The sequence below is a fragment of the Triturus cristatus genome, chromosome 3_2 (assembly GCF_964204655.1).
Source record: "Triturus cristatus chromosome 3_2, aTriCri1.1, whole genome shotgun sequence".
NCBI classification, from domain to species: domain Eukaryota; kingdom Metazoa; phylum Chordata; class Amphibia; order Caudata; family Salamandridae; genus Triturus; species Triturus cristatus.
Genome location: NC_140584.1, coordinates 249,976,827 through 249,989,260, shown reverse-complemented (window position 1 = coordinate 249,989,260; position 12,434 = coordinate 249,976,827).

Below are 12,434 nucleotides of genomic sequence, written 5' to 3'. Positions count from 1 at the left end.
AAAAAAATGATGGCTTTAGGCCCAGATCTCTGTACTGGGGTGAATGGATGACATTGTTCTGCATTCTGTCCATCAATTGTTCTTTTTGCATTTTTCACCCCGAGTGGGACGGGTATGCACAGACAAGGGTCCCGTGCTCTCCGTGCCACTGGAGTCAAGCTATCTTGGCTGATGAGGGCTGAAAGCCCGAAACCAGTTCTAGGATGCTTGTTTCCAATCCAGGTAGGACCTGGCCTGGCAGTTCGGGCTGGACTGTTCCCATTGGGCGCACGGTCAAGGCTGATTTGCATATGGCTGGGTCCAAACTGGCATGGCATGGTGAGCAAATAAACGATAGATTTAGGCCCAGATCCCGGTACTGGGGTGAATGTATGGCATTGTTCTGCAATCTTAACCATCAATTGTTCTTTTTTCATTTCTCACCCCGAGTGGGACGGGTATGCCCAGACATGGGTCCCGTGCTCTCCATGCCACTGGAGTCAAGCTATGTTGGCTGATGAGGGCTGAAAGCCCAAAACTGGTCCTAGGATGCTTGTTTCCAGTCCAGGGAAGACCTGGCCTGGCAGTTCGGAGTGGACTGTTCCCATTGGGCGAAGGGTCAAGACTGATTTGCATATGGCTGGGTCCAAACTGGAATGGCATGGTGAGCAAAAAACAGATGGATTTTGGCCCAGATCTCTGTACTGGGGTGAATGTATGACATTGTTCTGCATTCAGTCCATCAATTGTTCTTTTTGCATAGTCAGGAATTAGCATTTAAAAAACCTCAGAAATTCACTGAAAAAACCAAAGGTAACAGGGATGTTATGGTTCGGAAATGGAATTAAAAGACCTTAGAAATTCACTGAAAAAAACAAAGGTTACAGGGATGTTATAGTTAACCTCAGGTTTCACTTGTACAAAACCAGTGGCATTCAGCAGTTATAGTTAGCTTAGCAGATCTAACTATAACCCGCACCCCTGAAATGCACTGCATATGACCTCGCTTATTACATCACTTATGACATGGTCAGTGACATTACTGATGACAGCACTCATGACATCTCAAATGATATCACTGATGACGTCATCCACAAAGTCACTAACACCCCCACTCACACCCACATTTAATCTTTCATACACTCACTGCCACACAACCATTCACAAACCCATTCACAGACCCATACCAGTGCTTACACACCCACCCTGCACTGATTCATAGATCTACATACACATCTACTCACTGAGCCATGCAGCCACTCATACACTGATTCACTCAATCATGCAGCCACTGTCATATCCACCAATACTGCCTATCACACACTAAGTCAGTCATCCATAGAGGTACTCATACAACCAATCAATCACCCATAGAGTCAATCACACAGGCACTTACTCGCCCATACAATTACACACATACCCACTTACTTACTCATACATATACTAAAAGGTACTCACCTATACAGTCACTGACACAAGTACACAATCACCTATTCAGCCACTCTCACATTCACTCACTCACCCATACAGTCACTCATATGCCCAATAACTCACCTATACTACCTTTCACATACCCAGTTACTTGCCCATATACCACTGAAACATCCACTCACTCACCCACACAGCCATACACACACTCGCTCAACAATACAGCACCTCACATACATACTTTCTTATCCATAGAGCCACTGCAACACCCACTCACTTGTCCATACAGACAGTCACACACACCCTCATGCACCCACACAGACACTCAAACACCTATAGAGGTACTCAGACAACCAATTACTGACCAAATCAGAAACTCATATACCCATACACACACCCATATTGCCACTTAAACACCAACTGACAGAAAGATATAGACATTCACACAACCAGTCACTCACCCATACATTCACTGAGACACCTAATCACTCACTAATACAGTCAGTCATTCATCCACTAAATCATCCATACAGGCACTCACACCCCCACTGATTCACCAATACACTTTGGTATATATACCAAAAATCTTTTTTAAAACACTCACAGTCCCTAGATGATGTCATCAGTGATGTCACTGACCACGCCATGAGTGATGTAATATGTGAGGTCATAAGCAGTGCATTGTGGCAGCATGAATTATATTTAGCTCAGCTAACTATAACTGCTGAATTTTACTGGTTTGGACAAGTGAAACCTGAGCCCAACTATAACGTCCCTGTAACCTTTGTTTTTCCAATGAATTTATATCTATATATAGATAGATATATATATCTCCATATCTATATATGTATATACATTATCTACTGGCTGTCCCCAATAGGTAGTTATAGTTAGGACCTAGTTTCCATTGGTATTATTTTTTCATTTGCCAGTAACTTTAGTGTCGTTTGATGAATCATCACAAAAGTTTCAAAACAAACACACCAGTCTCCTTAGCTGCTGACCTCAAAATATCTTGGGGATCTGTCAAGCAGGGGCCAAGTAAAAGGGGAGGTTTCACAACACCTTTTCCCCATATTAATTTCCATAGGAGGTTTATAGACACAGCTACAGCCTGAACTGCTGAACGGAATTACACCAAATTTGGCAGAAAGGCAGCTCTTGGTCCAGAAAGTGACCTTTTTCTTAAATGGTGTGAATCCGTACAGAAGTTGCAGAGAAATTTAAGGAAATTCCCAGTTGCATATTAGGGATGGAAAGGATACGCAAACCCTCTCGATTCGTGCCTGAGAGCTGCTTGGCTGCCAACACTTCAAACCAGGAACTGTTGGCAGCCATCTTGCGACTCGGTTGAAACGATTAACTACAAAAAAGAATAAAAAAAGGAAAGAGGCATGGTAGAAACTCACGGAACCCCTAGGCAGCTTGGGGGGTCCCCACAGGAAGATGCATTGGATTTATGACCCCCACTGAAAAAGAAAACAAACAACGGGTAGGCTCCTACACTTTGTTTAAATTAGGCCCCCCGGTGGGCCAGGTCCCAGGGGCATTATTAAAATATAGGAGGTGGCACCGGGCACTGCCATCTCCCCACGGCAGTAATATAATTATATGCGGGGGAGCCTCATGGGTCCCACGATGCCCCGGAGACTGCCTCTCCCTGGGCCAGAGATGACTTTAAAAAATAATGCATGGAAGGCTGCAAGGCCACTCCTGTTATGCCGGGGACCTCCACCTTCCCGGGCCAATTTACATTAGGTGTGCAGGGGTTCCATCCAGCACATCCAAGTCCCAGGAACCGCTATCTCCCAGGGGCACAAAAATTCAACAATGATGGGGATCCCTTGCAGGGCCCCGGGGACCACCACCTCCCCATGGCAAATTTGAAGAAGGAAGGGGGTCCACTTGGCCCCCCTCCTGGAGTCCTAGATGGTTTGTTATGGCATGGCAGGAGTACTGCTCCTGCCATGCCATAGCAGGTAGCGTGCTTCGCTTTGAGCAAGCAAGAGCATTTTTGCTCTTGTTTGCTCAAAGTGGAGCACATTGCTTATACACACAGGGTGCTGCATATCAGCAAGTCCCCGTGTGTAAAAGCAATGCCAGCTTCCGCGGAAGGCGGTGAGCTGGTGGGACTCCAAGGGCCTTCACAAACCCCCCGTGGCCCCCAACGAGGTGGGCATGCCCCAGAGGATGGGGGCTGAAAATGGCCCTGAAGGGGGGGGGGGCACTCAGCCCCATTCCCTTGAAATGAAAAAAAAAGACAAGAAAAAGCCAGGCCCCAGAAAATGGGGTCCCATGGCCAAAACCAGCCTGGGGAGGGGGGCAGCGTGCCCCCCTCCACTTTTAAATTAAAAGGTCTGGCCCCGGGGCCAAAATTTGCCCCTCCCTTTCAAAAAATAATTAAAATAAATCTAAAAAGAGGCAGGACCCGGGGTATGGGGTTCCCGGGCTGAATATGCCCCAGGGAAGGGGGGCTACGAGGCAGTGCATTGCAGGGGCATGAGTTATATTTAGCGCAACCAAATATAACGGCTGAATTTCACTGGTTTTGCACGAGTGAAATCTGACTCAAACTTTATCGCCCCTGCAACCTTTGGTTTTTTTCAGCAAATTTCTAACGTTTTTTAAATGCTTATTCCTAACTATAACGTCCCTATAACCTTTGCTTGTTTCTGTGAATTCTGCCTTCTCCTCCTAGCTCCTTATCAGTTCCCAAAGCAAGATGGCACCTATTCTTCCTCTGTAGCTCTCTATTACTTGTGGTGCCCTGTAAGGAAGAATATCTCCTTTTGTACTGCTTTACAATGCTGTGCTATGTTTCTTTGGTGTGTTTGTTGCCCCTTCACTCTATGTTGTTCCTTTTTTACACTTGATGTTTGTTTCTGCAAGAAGAAGAATAAATATATAAACTTTTATCTGGATCTACTTTCTTTTCTTATGCATAGTGCTATTGATAGTGTTTGGTACAGAATTGCAGTGCTTATACAGATTTAATTCATCTTGCTTAGGTCATTTTACATTGTTTTTTATCCTCCTTTTGTGCCTCCGTCATTGAGGCACTTGCTAGTTACATTTTATTTTAGTAAAGTGTAAAGGCAAAGTGGTTAATCAGGAGTGCTTTTCTTTCCTCGGGCAAATCAAAACACAAACTTGAGTACGACCGTTAAATCCACCTACTGGCATTCGGACGTATTCCTCATGTTAGTTTTTTTTCCAAAAACAAGTCTAATTTTCACTAGCAAGACATTGTATACTTATCTATCCATTATTTGGATGTCATTCAATTGTGTAATCATGTAAAACAAGAAGCACAATTCATTACCAATAATGAATTCCCATTTAGATCATATTCCTAACACTAAACTTTTAAGGAGTTAATTTAATGTAGCTCTTTAAAAAATAGTTTTTTTAAAGAATCATAAATCACTTTGTTTAATTAGTATAACAATTATGATTAACCATTAGTATCTGTGTCAGACTAGTCCGAGTCTTCAATTTAAAATCTCATTGAGCTGCATTAATAAATCCAGAGTTCAAAAGTTTCTGAAGGATCCCTCAAATTTAAAGAAGTCCTATTTGATTGTTGCAGGCCTCAGTTGTGAGGCCTACTCTACTTCTCATGTAAGGGGGATGTGGGAAGCATTGGACTTCATTAGGACAGGGACCCTAGCTGTGACTCAGCCTTTTATGTGTGTAGTAAAACTTTCACACACTAGTGGACCATGTGAATCAAAACACATAGGTACAGTGTGTCAACTTTTTAAAAAGGTCACACAACATACAGGTGTTTGTTGATATTCCTCACATGTTTGTATGGGGAATGTTTGAGTGAAAAGTTAGAATTACTCTGGCTCTGTGTTGATCTAGCAGCATTTTGTTTACTCCCTTGGCGAACACAGAGGACTTACCTGTGAATTCTTTCCTTGATATGGTTTAGCAAACACATTTCTGAAAAACATAATAAGGAAATCCATTCTCTTTTCTATCACCACGTTTCTCTGTTCATGTATCTTAATTACATCCTTTTACACTTACGAGACAGAAATCTATTTACGATTTACCTGGAGGATATTCTTCTTTATTGCAACTGAGAATAATTTCTTGTCTGCATGATCTGGTCTCTATCCTAATCTGTTCTTCTGACATGTTCCTTCAACAGATGCTGGAAGTGAAATGTAGAGCCTGGCTTAGATGTTGCCTCATTACAGTGATGACGTAAAGCACGTACCTTTAACAATGGACCGTCTCTTAACTTGACATCATTTTGTGCTTGCAGCCAGGCAATGCCAATCAATCCCATGTCATTGTTTCTCTTAATGCTCTGAGCACGTACTATCCCTCCAGTAACGTATTTTCCTACCGTCAGTCCTTCTTCCAATAAAGTTAATAGATTTCTTGGTTTTAGCCTCATGATCCATTCATGGGCACCTTTCTTGTGCTATCTACAAATGTTCTATAAATCAATACTTCTTTAGAATTCATGCTGTGAACATTTGTGTGGAATATCTGGTGAAATGTGTTTTTTTTCAGTCTTTTTGTGGTTGGGCAGTGGTGCTTTGTCCCTTTTAAAACTCACATTCTGAAGTTCAGTTAGCATTCGTGTGGGGGTTTGTTTGTTAACACTCCACAGTTTCCAGATCACTACATGATTCTTTCATGTGGCATAACTAAAAGCTGTGATTTGACTCATTATGTGTGGTTGGTGATGCTCTGCTCGTTGTATTGTCCTGCATTCTGATGTTCAGACTTTTTAAGTCATTATTTTGCAGAAAAAAAAACCTAAAACCTGTAGGGAGTTTTCTTGAGCCAGCAAGATGGTTCAGCTGGATTGGTACTCCCTGATGAGATATGTGTGTGACCTGCAGGTATGTGCAGGTTTTAGTGTGAATCCCCTGCAAAACCGTCAATAAATTGGCTAAGTGTTTTCTTATGTACTGGTAACACTCATTGTTTACAGATCTCGTAAGCAGCGAGAATACAGTAGGAAACACTATAAAAAAAACAATTATCAACAGTGTGCAAAAAGAGGAACAAGAAGGTTCAGCATCGGTGCCAAATTTAGGTCCTACCTTTGACATTATCAAATTATTACATTGCCTGTCTCGGTGGAGGGGAAAAACATCTCTGAATGTTCACAAACTGTGCTTTCATTTCTTGATGAACTCTGCCTTCAAAAAGTTTTAACAAGTTACGAAACTTACACTTGTTAAAGTGTTGTTTCAATCCATATTTTGCAAAAATAAACCTGATTATCATCTCAGGTGAAGGTATTATTTGTCTTTATGTAGAATATTTTCAAAATATAGCACTGCGATTTCAATTGTGATATTCTTTTTTGGGAGCTTCAAATAGTGCATATGAGAAGAGTATTACAATGTAAATGTCTGTGTTTGTAAGAAGGCAGCTTGTTTACACAAACCGTATTTTGTACGTACAAATGCGAGGTAATTTTTCCACCATTAACTAATGTCTTGTTTCCAGTATTACTGCACATTGTATTGCTGTCCCCATTGGCCACAATTCTAGGGAGCCTGAGAATGTCGCATGATAGTTCAGCTTCCATTTTTTTAAAATGCAACACATCCACACCTGGCTAAAATATCACTTTCGAATTTTCATCACCTGATGTTCAAAAATGCGACATTTGGAAGGAACTAATTTATTATGACCTTCATTTTAAATAAACTCACAATTACAATGGTGGAGAATAATCGTATTTCCAAACAGGAGGAATTCAGCAATGCAGAGATGTATTTTCTCACTGTAACTTTTTTTTCCCAGTAAGCCGGTAGTGACATAAGCTACAGTAAGGGTCGTTTCTTACGCTACCTGTTATTGCTGAATGTGTTATTTTCAGTGTTGTAGCCAAACAAGCGCGTTCGGCGACACAGACTTGCAGTAAAATGTGTATTGCCAAGGGCCAGTTTCTTAGCAACAGCACCCTCACATTGTGTCACAAGTCTGAAGCCCTTTGCCCTCGCAAAGGAAGTTCCCTAGGTGTCTTTTACACATTGAGTGCTTTGTGATAGGTTGAGACCTCCTGGCTGTCAACTCGGTCCCTTAAGGGAACTTGACAGATCTTAAAAAAATCAATTTTAAACTCACATGCCCCAGTGGGTGCCAAAGCCACTTCAGAGAGCCTGAAAGATGGCTGAGTCGACGGGATTTGACTTCCAGAGGTAGAAAGGTGACAAACTCTATCATGAGACAGGGGCACTCAGGGCCTCCGAGGCCTAACCTGCTCACAGGATCTGGGGCCTGCTGTTGTATTACGCCTATTTATCTCTTTCATGGGCCTTAGGTACTACGAGGAAAGTAAAGTTGCTCAAAAAATGCTGGCAGATTTCAGGGGTTTAAATGATGAATTACTTTTCATCACTGAAAGGAAACATACTCCGGAACAATACTGAAAGGGAGCAGGGGCGTCTGACCTCCTGCTTCAGAGCAGCCAATATCTTCATTCAAGAAGACAACCATGAAATTACACAGAAAATGGGATTGTCATGAACAGCCCCTTGAAATCTCGGCATACAGTCATTACTGCAAGGGGAACAAACCTTCATATACACATCATAACTCGTATTAGACAAGAACAAAAAAAATGAAACCTGCGAGTGGCTTCAAAATAACAATGCAGTATGTATTTGTCGATTTGACTTTTACCAAATATTTCACATATCCATATGCGCGAAAAGCGCATGTATAATTGATATTCGCATTTTATTGAGGTGACCCCTTTCAATAAATGTAAAAATGCTTAGAACAATTTCATAGCAAAATACATGCTGTTTAAAACAAAAACATATCCCTACCGCATTCATTTTTCTTCCGTGCCTCACATTTAGAGTTTGCAGAAATGACTAGCATAAACTTGCAAGCAGAACCGATTTATGTAATTAGTTTTCAAAACTATATTTACCAGTTGAGGAGCTAACGTTTTACATCAGTAGAATCGGAGTGAACGCGAGCCATGATTTTCTTATGTGTAAATCTAAATGCAGTGACCAGTTTTTAAACAAAAGACGAGATAAATATAGCTTTATGTTGTAATAAGGCATTTTCTATCCTGCCCTGAATTGGTTATCCACACAATTAGAGAACACGTCAAAATGAGAGCACCATGTCTGTATTTTTCTCAAATGTTGCATCAAGAAATTATTAATAAAGTATTCATGCTAATTTCGCTTCATACGGATAACAGGTCCTAGAATGTGGAACATATTTTCTCCAGAGCTTTTCAAACCATATTTTAAGCCTCCACCGACCTAGTAGTTGAGGGTGAACAGGCAGTATACTTAGACTTCCTACTCTGCAAAGCACTGGTCTTAATCATATAAAGGCCCAGAGCCGAAGTTCCAAAGTTGCGCTGAAGTTCCAAAGTGTGTGTGACCCACGTCCATCCACTAGTCAAAATATAAAAATGATTAAAGTCAAAATTCAACATGCGGATCCACGGAGGGCAACCAGTAGGTGCCGAATGGGCGCGGTCCTTCAGAGAATGCTTGAACTGATATCAAGCGCCCCCCACCGGGACTCATGTTGAGAAGTCCACTACTAGTCCATATCCTTAACGGCTTTTGGAAATCCTGAAACGTTGAATCGGAAAAAACGTGAGTTTGTTCGATACACCCCCCCCCCCCCAGGTTAGGGTGCGCTGTAGCGTGCACATACCGCCGTGGAGGTTTGGTCCTGATGAAAGCTTCGCAAAAAGTACATAGAACCAGAAACATGTCGACCACTTTTTACCACACTTGACAAATTGGATGCGTCTGGTCAATTTAGCCATGCAGTTTTCATCCTACTCACCTGTTTTTACTGTGGCCTGGTTTTCCACCATTAAAGTTTTTGGGGGAATAAACAGAGGCATCTTTTAAATCTCACACCTTTTTCACTATCACGTATACGATTCACAACAAACCAGCTCCGCTGTAACCAGGCGTTGTAGCACACCAGAGCAGCACTCGGCCTCTCTGTTGGGGACCCAATGATGAAGCATGTCACCAACTAGGTTGGTGAGTGAGGGTTCTTTTTAAACCAAAAGGTTTTTTGTTTGTTGCCTTTTTCCCTCTCTTTCTTCCATTAATTTGGTGTCATTCTTTAGTTGTTTTTTGATAGTTACCAGGGGGACTGAGAGTGACTCCCATAATTTCCCTATCCCTCTTGGTGTTATACTTTTAAAGTCAAAATAGGGCAAAAGTGCCAACCAATCAATCAGATGTCTTGCAAAGCGCGACTACACACCCGTAAGGGTCTCAAGGTGCTTGGGCGCACTGCTGCTCCGACAGGGCACTGTGGTTCAGTCAAAGAGCCAGATCTTGAGGGCCTTACTGAAGTGAGGCTTTGGCGGTGATTTCCTGAGGTGCAGAGACAGGGAGTTCCAGGTCTTAGCAGTGAGTAGGAGAAGGATCTTCCTCCAGCTGTGGTATTGCGGATCCGTGGGACGGTAGCCAGGGCCAGTTGGGCTGAGCGGAGGTCTCTGTTGGGTTAATGGAATGCTAGTATTAAAATTAGCATATGTGACCGATGTGAAATGGCATTTAAATACTCTGAATAGGAAATTCTTATTCACAAATGATGCCAAAGCGATGCAAGATGGGAGTAGACGCCAAGCGTCCAAAGACCTTGAATCTGCACACACTTTAGATCTTTTCCCAGTCACATGTGGTTCAGTACACATTTGGAAAGTGGCCTATTTATTGATCCTGGTCATTAACTCAATACACCACAAAAGAGGGGTTGCAAGCAATGGATTTTGGACATGGCTCTCTTACCCCGACAGACAGGATTCACGACATCCCATTCCAAGAGCAAACTGTTCTTTCCTCTGTCATGCACACTGGAAGTAACTGAAAAGCAACACACAATACCGGAAGTGTGCTGAGAAATGCTATTCTGTGGGCAAAGTAATAAGAAAGGATACTTACTGTCTCCTTCTGAACTTCTAACTTATGGGTTTTGATCTTTGAAGACATTCAACGAGTTAGTGCTGTCGATGTTTGACGTTACTGTAAGTGCTTCACATTTTTTGTTGAGCTTTTGGACATCTACTTCAAACAGCCACACAAGATAGGATTGTTTTCTCTCTGGATGAATCCTGAGATGGGAAACTGTGGCATTACAACATCCTCTCCTGGTTGCTAAAAACAGAATTTCAAAAGCGCAAACTGAAATGTTTCTTAGCAGATGGTGCAAAAATAATTAGGGATTCGAAAAGAAACATAGGTTTCTCCCTAATGGCGAATAACACCGACAGGCACAAACATCCCATCCTCAAAACTGACAGACTTTGTGTATTTGTCCACCCTGCTCTGAGGTTCTTTCCCAACAGTAGCGTCTGCACAGAACAGGGCCAAATAGGCCATTAAAATATTAAAAGAAATGTCATGTAGCATAATATTACATTGAAGCTAGTTAAACAGCTGGAGGTTTGATAAGCAAATTCTAAAAGGCACCCATTAAATACTCCAAAATATCGCGGGCTGCAGAGGGAACCCCCACCTATCGACAGTGTAAAGTCCAGTCATTGCACAATAACCACTCATGCAGCCATCGCTGCCATTATGTGCTCCAGGAATTCGCATACTTCGGACATGCCATGATGCGCAAACTCTCACCTGTGTGCCAGCCATGCCATGATATGACACGCAGGGGCATAACACAGGCCCCCGCATCTCCCGCAGTATGGGGGGGTCAAACTCCATGGGGCCCCCTCAGCACTGCACTTCGGCCAGGGAGCTCCTGATAGGTCTGGAGGGGGCCCCTCCACGTACTTTGCAGGGGGGCCCCCTCAATTATTGCTACGCCACAGATGACACAGTTCCTCTACATACCAGTCAGTCCATGATATATCGGAACCTCACCATATACAACAGCCGTGAGCCAATGTGTCCATATTTCTCCTTTTCCAGCTATGCCAAGATGTGCTGCTGGTGCTTTGCCAGCCATGCCTTCAGGTGCCTTTTTGGCCATATACCAAACATATTAAAATACTTTTCTATTCCCCCATATGTCAGCCATGTAAAATTATCCTGGTTTCCCACTGATACCAGCTATGCAATGACATGTGCCTATTACCCATAATGCCACTCATGCAATAATGCATACATTTCACACATATGCAGGGCATTCAAAGATGCAAATGTATTCTCCATGCCAGCTATGCCATGGTATGCTCATTTACCCTATATGTCAACCATGGTTTCAGGTGCCCTTTGTCCTCCATAGATAAAATATATGCAACTATGTGGCTATTTGCCCCATAAACCAGCCATTCAATGATGAGTTACTGTTTCAGCTAAATAGATTGCCTCCCATTTTGTTGCCATGTTCACCTACATTCCAGCAATTACAGGCCTGAAATCCAACTTATGCCACCAATGCCACACCCTTTTATGCTATATTTCTGGGAGCTGGGAGACCTCAATCTGTGGGAGAATGCAAATACGGGGAATTATCTGAGAGATCTGAAGTGTACTTGTACTAATTTTAATCTTCAACAATTAGTTACCTCCCCGACACATCAGGGAGGACACATTCTTGACCTACTGTTCGCTAATGGGCTGGAAGTTGAGATACTGAATATTATACCCCAAAATTGGACAGACCACTATTTAATCCATTTTAAAATTATGTTACCTGGTCTGAGGGACCAATCCAAAATCCCTGCGACCTTTCGGAGAGGCAGGGAATGGGCAAAATTAGGGAGGACGGGTGCCCTTTTAACATCACCCACTGCGATTCCCTTCTGTGCCTCTAGCACGGTAGAGGAGAACTATACTTTTAATCAGAAATATATTACGGATGCTCTGGATCAACTAATCCCAATAAAAAGAATATGAACCAGAAATAAAATCTCAGCACCATGGTATAATGACGAGCTGAAACAGTTACGTCTACTATGTAAAAAGGCTGAAAGAAAATGGAGGAAGAGGTACTTAGAGGGGGATAAGTTGGAATTGAGGACTACACAGACTAAGTATAAGATGCTTATTCTAGAGTGCAAAGCAAACTTTTACGCCAATTCCATC